The 13,298-nt window shown below is 46.1% G+C and overlaps 1 protein-coding gene across 1 annotated transcript in view; it reads right to left on the reverse strand.

Moving 5' to 3' along the window:
* The window catches only part of LOC141098747 (catenin alpha-2-like), a 767,899-nt gene that overhangs the window by 44,471 nt on the left and 710,130 nt on the right, over nt 1-13,298 (reverse strand). The gene's annotated exons all lie outside the window — the stretch shown is intronic.

Genomic DNA, 13,298 nt, shown 5'->3' on the forward strand with positions numbered 1-13,298 from the left:
AGCTGTCCCCATTGAAGCGAATATACAAGAATTGTGTTCTGAAGTTCTATAAACCTGATGCTGTGGATACAAGGAATGTGTCCGGGTGATGAGGCTGCATGATATCTAACCAGCACCTGTACAATAACCTAATCTGTATGGAATCATCCCTTTTACTGGAAAACAGTGTTTAGAAATAATAGAATAGATAGAGGATTTAAAACGCAGAATGGAATCCTAAACTATATAAAGTAATCTGATAAAGTTCGTGCAGGATTTTAGACATATTTACTAGGTATATAAAAATACTAGTTGAAGAGCCCGGGGCTGCCCGGACATAGTAACTGACTGTGGTTAGTTATAACAAATTATAATTATCCTCCATCCCATAGTCCCGTGCCCATATACCCATCATACTTATCCATCATCCCATAGTCGAGTGCCCATGTACCCATCACACATCCTCCATCCCATAGTCCCATGCCCATATACCCATTATACATATTCTCCATCCCATAGTTGTGTCCATATACCCATCATACATATTCACCATCCCATAGTCGAGTGCCCATATACCCATCACACATCCTTCATCTCATAGTCCCATGCCCATATAGCCATCATACATATTCTCCATCCCATAGTCCCATGCCCATATACCCATCATACATATTCGCCATCCCATAGTCGAGTGCCCATATACCCATCATACATATCCGCCATCCCATAGTCCCATGCCGATATACCCATCATACATATACTCCATCCCATAGTCGAGTGCCCATGTACCCATCACACATCCTCCATCCCATAGTCCCATGCCCATATACCCATCATACATATACTCCATCCCATAGTCGAGTGCCCATATACCCATCACACATCCTTCATCTCATAGTCCCATGCCCATATACCCATCATACATATTCTCCATCCCATAGTCCCATGCCCATATACCCATCATACATATTTGCCATCCCATAGTCGAGTGCCCATATATCCATCATACATATCCTCCATCCCATAGTCGAGTGCCCATGTACCCATCACACATCCTCCATCCCATAGTCCCATGCCCATATACCCATCATACATATTCTCCATCCCATAGTCCCATGCCCATATACCCATTATACATATTCGCCATCCCATAGTTGAGTGCCCATATACCCATCATACATATTCACCATCCCATAGTCGAGTGCCCATATACCCATCACACATCCTTCATCTCATAGTCCCATGCCCATATACCCATCATACATATTCGCCATCCCATAGTCGAGTGCCCATATACCCATCAAATATATTCGCCATCCCATAGTCGAGTGCCCATATACTCATCATACATATTCACCATCTCATAGTCGAGTGTCCATATACCCATCACACATCCTTCATCTCATAGTCCCATGCCCATATACTCATCATACATATCCTCCATCCCATAGTCCCATAACATATAGCCATCATACATATTCGCCATCCCATAGTTGAGTGCCCAAATACCCATCATACATATTCACCATCCCATAGTCGAATGCCCATATACCCATCACACATCCTTCATCTCAAAGTTCCATGCCCATATACCCATCATACATATCCTCATCCCATAGTCCCATGCCCATATAGCCATCATACATATTCGCCATCCCATAGTTGAGTGCCCAAATACCCATCATACATATTCACCATCCCATAGTCGAGTGCCCATATACCCATCACACATCCTTCATCTCATAGTCCCATGCCCATATACCCATCATACATATCCTCCATCCCATAGTCCCATGCCCATATACCCATCACACATCCGCCATCCCATAGTTCCGTGCCCATATACCCACCATACATATCCGCCATCCCATAGTCCCGTGCCCATATACCCATCATACATATTCGCCATCCCATAGTCGAGTGCCCAAATACCCATCATACATATTCACCACCCCATAGTTGAGTGCCCATATACCCATCACACATCCTTCATCTCATAGTCCCATGCCCATATCCTCATCATACACATCCTTCATCCCATAGTCCAGTGCCCATATACCCATCACACATCCGCCATCCCATAGTTCCGTGCCCATATACCCACCATACATATCCGCCATCCCATAGTCCCGTGCCCATATACCCATCATACATATCCGCCTTCCCATAGTCCCATGCCCATATACCCATCACACATCCTTCATCTCATAGTCCCGTGCCCATATACCCATCACACATCCAGCCATCTCATAGTCCCATGCCCATATACCCATCATACATATTCTCCATCCCATAGTCCCGTGCCCATATCCCCATCATACATATCCTCCATTCCATAGTCCCGTGCCCATATACCCATCATACATATCCTCCATCCCATAGTCCCGTGCCCATATACCGATCATACACATCCTCCATCCCATAGTCCCATGCCCATATACCCATCATACATATTCTCCATCCCATAGTCCCATGCCCATATACCCATCATACATATTCTCCATCCCATAGTCCCATGCCCATATACCCATCATACATATCCTCCATTCCATAGTCCCATGCCCATATACCCATCATACATATTCTCCATCCCATAGTCCCATGCCCATATACCCATGATACATATTCTCCATCCCATAGTCCCGTGCCCATATACCCATCATTCACATCCTCCATCCCATAGTCCCATGCCCATATACCCATCATACACATCCTCCATCCCATAGTCCCATGTCCATATACCCATCATACATATTCTCCATCCCATAGTCCCGTGCCCATATACCCATCATACATATCCTCCATTCCATAGTCCCATGCCCATATACCCATCATACAAATCCTCCATCCCATAGTCCCATGCCCATATACCCATCATACATATTCTCCATCCCATAGTCCCGTGACCATATACCCATCATACATATTCTCCATCCCATAGTCCCGTGCCCATATACCCATCATACATATTCTCCATCCCATAGTCCCGTGCCCATATACCCATCATACATATCCTCCATCCCATAGTCCCATGCCCATATACCCATCATTCACATCCTCCATCCCATAGTCCCATGCCCATGTACCCATCATACACATCCTCCATCCCATAGTCGAGTGCCCATATACCCATCATACACATCCTCCATCCCATAGTTCTGTGCCCATATACCCATCGTACATATTCTCCATCCCATAGTCCCATGCCCATATAGCCATCATACATATTCTCCATCCCATAGTCCCATGCCCATATACCCATCATACACATCCTCCATCCCATAGTCCAGTGCCCATATAACCATCTCACATCCTCCATCCCATAGTTCCGTGCCCATATACCCATCATACACATCCTCCATCCCATAGTCCCATGCCCATATAGCCATCATACATATTCTCCATCCCATAGTCCCATGCCCATATACCCATCATACACATCCTCCATCCCATAGTCCCATGCCCATATACCCATCACACATATCCTCCATCCCATAGTTCCGTGCCCATATACCCATCATATATATCCTCCTTCCCATAGTCCCGTGCCCATATACCCATCACACATCCTCCATCCCATAGTCCCGTGCCCATATACCCATCACACATCCAGCCATCTCATAGTCCCATGCCCATATACCCATCATACATATTCTCCATCCCATAGTCCCGTGCCCATATCCCCATCATACATATCCTCCATTCCATAGTCCCGTGCCCATATCCCCATCATACATATCCTCCATTCCATAGTCCCGTGCCCATATACCCATCATACATATCCTCCATCCCATAGTCGAGTGCCCATATACCCATCATACACATCCTCCATCCCATAGTCCCATGCCCATATACCCATCATACATATTCTCCATCCCATAGTCCCATGCCCATATACCCATCATACATATTCTCCATCCCATAGTCCCATGCCCATATACCCATCATACATATCCTCCATTCCATAGTCCCATGCCCATATACCCATCATACATATTCTCCATCCCATAGTCCCATGCCCATATACCCATGATACATATTCTCCATCCCATAGTCCCGTGCCCATATACCCATCATTCACATCCTCCATCCCATAATCCCATGCCCATATACCCATCATACACATCCTCCATCCCATAGTCCCACGTCCATATACCCATCATACATATTCTCCATCCCATAGTCCCGTGCCCATATACCCATCATACAAATCCTCCATTCCATAGTCCCATGCCCATATACCCATCATACACATCCTCCATCCCATAGTCCCATGTCCTTATACCCATCATACATATTCTCCATCCCATAGTCCCGTGACCATATACCCATCATACATATTCTCCATCCCATAGTCCCGTGCCCATATACCCATCATACATATTCTCCATCCCATAGTCCCGTGACCATATACCCATCATACATATCCTCCATCCCATAGTCCCGTGCCCATATACCCATCATACATATTCTCCATCCCATAGTCCCGTGCCCATATACCCATCATACATATCCACCATCCCACAGTCCCATGCCCATATAGCCATCATACATATTCTCCATCCCATAGTCCCATGCCCATATACCCATCATACACATCCTCCATCCCATAGTCCCGTGCCCATATACCCATCATACATATCCTCCATCCCATAGTCCCATGCACATGTACCCATCATACACATCCTCCATCCCATAGTTCCGTGCCCATATACCCATCGTACATATTCTCCATCCCATAGTCCCATGCCCATATACCCATCATACACATCCTCCATCCCATAGTCCAGTGCCCATATACCCATCACACATCCTCCATCCCATAGTTCCGTGCCCATATACCCATCATACATATCCACCATCCCACAGTCCCATGCCCATATAGCCATCATACATATTCTCCATCCCATAGTCCCATGCCCATATACCCATCATACACATCCTCCATCCCATAGTCCCATGCCCATATACCCATCATACATATTCTCCATCCCATAGTCCCATGCCCATATACCCATCATACATATCCTCCATTCCATAGTCCCATGCCCATATACCCATCATACATATTCTCCATCCCATAGTCCCATGCCCATATACCCATCATACATATTCTCCATCCCATAGTCCCGTGCCCATATACCCATCATTCACATCCTCCATCCCATAGTCCCATGCCCATATACCCATCATACACATCCTCCATCCCATAGTCCCATGTCCTTATACCCATCATACATATTCTCCATCCCATAGTCCCGTGCCCATATACCCATCATACATATCCTCCATTCCATAGTCCCATGCCCATATACCCATCATACACATCCTCCATCCCATAGTCCCATGTCCTTATACCCATCATACATATTCTCCATCCCATAGTCCCGTGACCATATACCCATCATACATATTCTCCATCCCATAGTCCCGTGCCCATATACCCATCATACATATTCTCCATCCCATAGTCCCGTGCCCATATACCCATCATACATATCCTCCATCCCATAGTCCCGTGCCCATATACCCATCATACATATTCTCCATCCCATAGTCCCGTGCCCATATACCCATCATACATATTCTCCATCCCATAGTCCCGTGCCCATATACCCATCTTACATATTCTCCATCCCATAGTCCCGTGCCCATATACCCATCATACACATCCTCCATCCCATAGTCCAGTGCCCATATACCCATCACACATCCTCCATCCCATAGTTCCGTGCCCATATACCCATCATACATATCCACCATCCCACAGTCCCATGCCCATATACCCATCATACACATCCTCCATCCCTTAGTCCCGTGCCCATATACCCATCATACATATCTTCCATCCCATAGTCCCATGCCCATGTACCCATCATACACATCCTCCATCCCATAGTTCCGTGCCCATATACCCATCGTACATATTCTCCATCCCATAGTCCCATGCCCATATACCCATCATACACATCCTCCATCCCATAGTCCAGTGCCCATATACCCATCACACATCCTCCATCCCATAGTTCCGTGCCCATATACCCATCATACATATCCACCATCCCACAGTCCCATGCCCATATAGCCATCATACATATTCTCCATCCCATAGTCCCATGCCCATATACCCATCATACACATCCTCCATCCCATAGTCCCATGCCCATATACCCATCACACATATCCTCCATCCCATAGTTCCGTGCCCATATACCCATCATATATATCCTCCTTCCCATAGTCCCGTGCCCATATACCCATCACACATCCTCCATCCCATAGTCCCATGCCCATATACCCATCATACACATCCTCCATCCCACAGTCCCATGCCCATATAGCCATCATACATATTCTCCATCCCATAGTTCCGTGCCCATATACCCATCATATATATCCTCCTTCCCATAGTCCCGTGCCCATATACCCATCACACATCCTCCATCCCATAGTCCCATGCCCATATACCCATCATACACATCCTCCATCCCACAGTCCCATGCCCATATACCCATCACACATCCTCCATCCCATAGTCCCGTGCCCATATACCCATCATACATATCCACCATCCCACAGTCCCATGCCCATATAGCCATCATACATCCTCCATCCCATAGTCCCATGCCCATATACCCATCATACACATCCTCCATCCCATAGTCCCATGCCCATATACCCATCACACATATCCTCCATCCCATAGTTCCGTGCCCATATACCCATCATATATATCCTCCTTCCCATAGTCCCGTGCCCATATACCCATCACACATCCTCCATCCCATAGTCCCATGCCCATATACCCATCATACACATCCTCCATCCCACAGTCCCATGCCCATATAGCCATCATACATATTCTCCATCCCATAGTTCCGTGCCCATATACCCATCATATATATCCTCCTTCCCATAGTCCCGTGCCCATATACCCATCACACATCCTCCATCCCATAGTCCCATGCCCATATACCCATCATACACATCCTCCATCCCACAGTCCCATGCCCATATACCCATCACACATCCTCCATCCCATAGTCCCGTGCCCATATACCCATCATACATATCCACCATCCCACAGTCCCATGCCCATATAGCCATCATACATATTCTCCATCCCATAGTCCCGTGCCCATATACCCATCACACATCCTCCATCCCATAGTCCCGTGCCCATATACCCATCATACATATCCTCCATCCCATAGTCCAGTGCCCATATACCCATCACACATCCTCCATCCCATAGTCCCATGCCCATATACCCATCATATATATCCTCCTTCCCATAGTCCCGTGCCCATATACCCATCATACACATCCTCCATCCCACAGTCCCATGCCCATATACCCATCACACATCCTCCATCCCATAGTCCCGTGCCCATATACCCATCATACATATCCACCATCCCACAGTCCCATGCCCATATAGCCATCATACATATTCTCCATCCCATAGTCCCGTGCCCATATACCCATCACACATCCTCCATCCCATAGTCCCGTGCCCATATACCCATCATACATATCCTCCATCCCATAATCCAGTGCCCATATACCCATCACACATCCTCCATCCCATAGTCCCGTGCCCATATACCCATCATACATCCTCCATCCCATAGTCCCGTGCCCATATACCCATCATACATATCCTCCATCCCATAGTCCAGTGCCCATATACCCATCACACATCCTCCATCCCATAGTCCCGTGCCCATATACCCATCGTACATATCCTCCATCCCATAGTCCCGTGCCCATATACCCATCACACATCCTCCATCCCATAGTCCCATGCCCATATACCCATCATACACATCCTCCATCCCACAGTCCCATGCCCATATACCCATCACACATCCTCCATCCCATAGTCCCGTGCCCATATACCCATCATACATATCCACCATCCCACAGTCCCGTGCCCATATACCCATCATACATATTCTCCATCCCATAGTCCCGTGCCCATATACCCATCACACATCCTCCATCCCATAGTCCCGTGCCCATATACCCATCATACATATCCTCCATCCCATAATCCAGTGCCCATATACCCATCACACATCCTCCATCCCATAGTCCCGTGCCCATATACCCATCATACATCCTCCATCCCATAGTCCCGTGCCCATATACCCATCATACATATCCTCCATCCCATAGTCCAGTGCCCATATACCCATCACACATCCTCCATCCCATAGTCCAGTGCCCATATACCCATCACACATCCTCCATCCCATAGTCCCATGCCCATATACCTTCGCCAGGGCTAATAACTGCTGTTAGCAAAATAGAATGTGAACCCCCATAGGGCTCTTCTTCTCTTGTCTGCAAGCCTCGCTTCCCTCTCCTCAGAAAGTTCATTGGCTCTTTAGGAAGCAGCTGCTGTTCTCATGTGTGTCAGCCTTGTTTCTCGGTCTTCACATTTTTCATTGGCCCGTAATGCAGCTTTTCTTTTTGCATCAGCTGACCGTCGTGCCATGGACTTCCTTTTCTTATGAGGCATTATTGTTGTAAAAATAGTCTGTAACTGGCAGTTTCTATATCCTCTCCCATAGAGGTAATGTGACTGACATCAGCCTTTCCACCAACACACCCTAACTGACTGGTATTACCTCACACATCTACATAATAGGTTGCAAGCCCCGCCCCTCATTATGATGTCATAATGGTTGCCATGGTGACAGCATCTTCGCCATTGCAACCTATTATGACATTAGCGTCGCCATGGCAACCATTATGACATCATAATGAGGGGCGGGGCTTGCAACCTATTATGTAGATAGGGGCAAACTTGATTGGTGAATTGGAACGCACGGGGTTAAAATTTCGCCTCACAACATAACCTATGACGCTCTCGGGGTCCAGAAGTGTGACTGTGCAAAATTTTGTGGCTGTAGCTGCGACGGTGCCGATGCCTATCCCGGACATACACACATACACACATTGAGCTTTATATATTAGATGAACTTTAATGTAATTCTTCCTTTAAGCTATAAAACGTATTCATAACACACGTTACTATTACATTAATAAATCAATAGGCTACCAAAGTCAAGCTTTTCGGCTGTAGGCACTTCCATAGCCATCACAACCAGGCTGAGTACTAACGCACCACGTGACCCAAACTATACAACCGCCAGATCATGAGCAGCGCCACCATTGTGCTCTGACTAATGTAAGGATAGGACGCTGCTCAAGTGAGGGATAGTGTAAGGTTCTCTGGGGTTACTCTGCATGTGTTTATGTGGGGGTACTCTGCAAAACACACTCTGTGTGGGATACTCTGCAAAACACACTCTGTGTGGGATACTCTGCAAAACACACTCTGTGTGGGATACTCTGCAAACTAACCACTGTGGGGGTACTCTGCAGAACAGACTATGTGGGATACTCTGCAGAACAGACTATGTGGGGTACTCTGCAAACTAACCTCTGTGGGGGTACTCTACAGGCGTTTCTGTGGGAGTACTCTGCAGAACACATTCTTTGGGGTACTCTGCAGAACAAACTCTATGGGAGTACTCTTCAAAACATACTGTGTGGGTACTCTGCAAAACAGTCTCCGTGGGTGTACTCTGCAGAACAAACTCTGTGGGGTACTCTGCAAACTAACCACTGTGGGGGTACTCTGCAGGCGTTTTTGTGGGAGTACTCTGCAAACCACATTCTGTGGGGTACTCTGCAGAAGAGACTCTGTGGGGGTACTCTTCAAAACATACTCTGTGGAGTACGGTCTCTACACAATACATAGCAGGGGCATATTTATAAGATTATCTCAGCACAAATACATTTTTTTAAAACATATGCAATTGTGGAAATTATTATGATGGCAGGATCTATTGATTAAAATAAACTTTAAAAGGAACCTTGATGGAAATCCCCTTTAACTCATTTCCCTATCCAGATTTGTAGGCAGGGCACTTATCCTGCTCTTACGCACATTTTGCTTCCTTTTGCAGCCACCTTTCCCTTACTACAACCATTTTACAACACCAAAATTTTGGTCCTCATTGACTTTTATGGAGTTCGGGTTCGGGTTCAAGTTCAGGTAGAGTTCTGGTACCCAAACTGAACCTTGGAATACAGTTTAGTCAAACCCGACAAATCCAAACATCCACGAATAGTCAGGATGAACCAGAACAGTAAAGTTCAGCGACCGTACCGAACACCTACTGTTTCGTCATGGACAACGAACATGGACTTCACTATGAAGTGCATGTTACTGTTCGGCTTCAGATGCCAGAACACCGGGTGTTTGTCGCGCTGTCATGCCCATGCACAAACATATCCCCTACAGGACATTCCCAACAGAGATGAGCAGACTCGTGGATAGGGATGGGCAAACCCACAAGTTCGGGTTCAGCTGAACAGTTAAAAAAAAGTTTGGGTTCTAGTAGCAGAACAGTAACGGGACCGGAAACCGAACACAGACCCCCATGGGGCCCAAATATCCAGTGTTTGCCATGCTGTCATGTGCATGACAGCGTGGCAAGCACTGCTTCTGATCAGTGGTAAAATCATCACCGCTGGTCAGACAGCCGCGGTTACTACGCTGTCAAATGACAGCATGAGCCCGCAGCTATGATAGGAGGTAAAAAGTTTACCTCCAGTCACTGTCATCAGCTGATGGGATTATTGCTCCTATCTGTCTACATCTGCTGCCACTAAAAACAGTGAGAGCAGGAGCGGCTGATGGGAATATTCATCGGCTGGTGCCTGTACTCTAAATAAATAATAATAATAAAAAAAATGGTGTGGTTCCCCTGTATTTTTGATAACCAGACAGGTAAAACTCACAGCTGGGGGCTGCAACCTTCAGCTGTCAGGGTTAGCAAGGCTGGTTATCAAGAATAGAGGGGTCCCCACAATGTTTTTAAATAAATAATTAAAAAAACAGCATGCAGTCCCCTCATTTTTGACAACCAGCCTTGATAAAGCAGACAGCTTGTATTCTCAGGCTGGTAAAAGGACATGGATATTGCCTCGCCCCCAGCCTAAAAATTCTGGTGCTTTGCCCGACTCTTCCCACTTGCCCTGTAGTGGTGGTAAGTGGCATTTATATTTGTGGGGTTGATATCACCTTTGTAATGTACGGTGACATTAAGCCCACGGCTTAGTAATGGAGAGGCGTCTATAAGACACTTCTCCATTACTAATCCTATTGTTGTATGGTAAATAAAGACAGAGCCAGAAGAAAGTCCTTCATTTGAAATAAAACAAAACACTTTTACTTTTTTATTTAAAAGCAGCAAACACAGTTATACTCACCTAACGCCTGTTCCATTGAATCCCTCGTCCTCTGTAATAAAGGTGAGTATAACTGCGTTTGTTATTTTTAAATAAAAAATGGAAGACTGTGTTTTGTTTCATTTCTAATAAAAGATTTTATTCTGGCTGTGTCTTTATTTACCATACAACTGCAGGCTGCAATTTTTAGGCTGAGGGGGCCCCGAGAACACCAGCCCCCAGCTGTCTGCTTTAGCATGGTATGGTTATCAACAATAAGGGCGGACCCCATGCCGTTTTGTTTAATTATTTATTTAAATTCTTAAAAAGCAGCATGGGAACCCCTCTATTATTGTTAACCAGCCTTGCTAAGGCTGACAGCTGAGGGTTGCATCTCCCAGCTGTGACTTTTGCCTGACTGGTTATCAAAAATGCAAGGGAACCCATGCCATTTATTTTTTTATTATTTATTTAGCACGCAGGTGCTGGCTGATGAATACTCCCATTAGTCGCCTCCTGCTCTCAGTGTTATTAGCGGCAGCAGGCATAGGCTGATGGGGCAGTAGTTCCATCAGCTGACGCCAGTGACCGGTGGTAAACTTTTTACCTCTGATCACAATTGCGGGCTCACTCTATCATTTGACTGCATGGGAACCGTGGCTGTGTGACCGGCAGTAATGATTTTACTGCCAACCAGAAGCAATGACAGCATGGCATGCACATGACAGTGAGGCAAACACTGGTTATTTGGGCCCCCTATTTAATTGCATGGGGTATGGGTTCAGGTTTGGGTCCGGGTACTGTTCTGGCACCAGAACCCAAACTTTTTTTTAATTGTTCAGCCGAACCCGAACATCCGGTAATCTGCAGATAGGGCAGATATAACAGGTTGCAGAAAAAAATCTATTTCAGTTCTTCAATACAAAAAGTGAAACTCGTATATTATATAGAGTCATTACACACAGAGTGATGTATTTCACGTGTTTATTTCTGTTAATGTTGATGATTATGGCTTACAGCCAATGAAAACCCTAAAGTCATCATCTCAGTAAATTAGAATAATTAGCATAAAACACCTAGAAAGGCTTCCTAAGCGTTTATAAATGTCCCTTAGTCTGTTTCAGTAGCTCCACAATCATGGGAAATACTGCTGACCTGATAGATGTCCAGAAGGCAGTCACTGACACACTCCACAAGGAAGGTAGGCCACAAAAGGTCATTGCTAAAGAAGCCGGCTGTTCACAGAGTGCTGTATCCAAGCATATTAATGGAAAGTTGAGTGGAAGGAAAAAGTGTGGTAGAAAAAGGTGCACAAGCAACTGGGATAACCGCAGCCTGGAAAGGATTGTTAAGAAAAGGCCATTCAAAAATTTTGTGAAGATTCACATGAGGAGGACTGCTGCTGGAGTCATTGCTTCAAGAGCCACCACACACAAACGTATCCAGGACATGGGCTACAAGTGTCGCATTCCTTGAGTCAGCCACTCATGGCCAATAGACAACGCCAGAAGCGTCTTACCTGGGCCAAGGAGAAAAAGAACTGGACTGTTGCTCAGTGGTCCAAGGTATTGTTTTCAGACGAAAGTAAATTTTGCATTTCATTTGGAAATCAAGGTCTCAGAGTCTGGAGGAAGAGTGGAGAGGCCACAATCCAAGCTGCTCGAGGTCTAGTGTGAAGTTTCTACAATCAGTGATGGTTTGGGGAGCCATGTCATCTGCTGGTGTAGGTCCACTGTGTTTTATCAAGACCAAAGTCACCGCAGCCGTCTACCTGGAAATTTTAGAGCACTTTATGACTCCCTGTGCCGACAAGCTTTATGGAGATGGAAATTTCATTCTCCAGTAGGACTTGGCCCCTGTCCACACTGCCAAAAGTACCAATACCTGGTGTACAAACAACAGTATCACTGTGCTTGATTGGCAGCAAACTCGCCTGACCTTAACCCTATAGAGAATCTATGGGGTATTGTCAAGAGGAAGATGAGCGACACCAGACCCAACAATGCAGACGAGCTGATGGCTGCTATCAAAGCAACCTGGGCTTCCATAACCCCTCAGCAGTGCCACAG

The sequence above is a fragment of the Dendrobates tinctorius genome, unplaced genomic scaffold (genome assembly GCF_039654945.1).
Source record: "Dendrobates tinctorius isolate UK_male_01 unplaced genomic scaffold, ASM3965494v1 ptg000095l, whole genome shotgun sequence".
In the NCBI taxonomy this organism is placed as follows: Eukaryota; Metazoa; Chordata; class Amphibia; order Anura; family Dendrobatidae; genus Dendrobates; species Dendrobates tinctorius.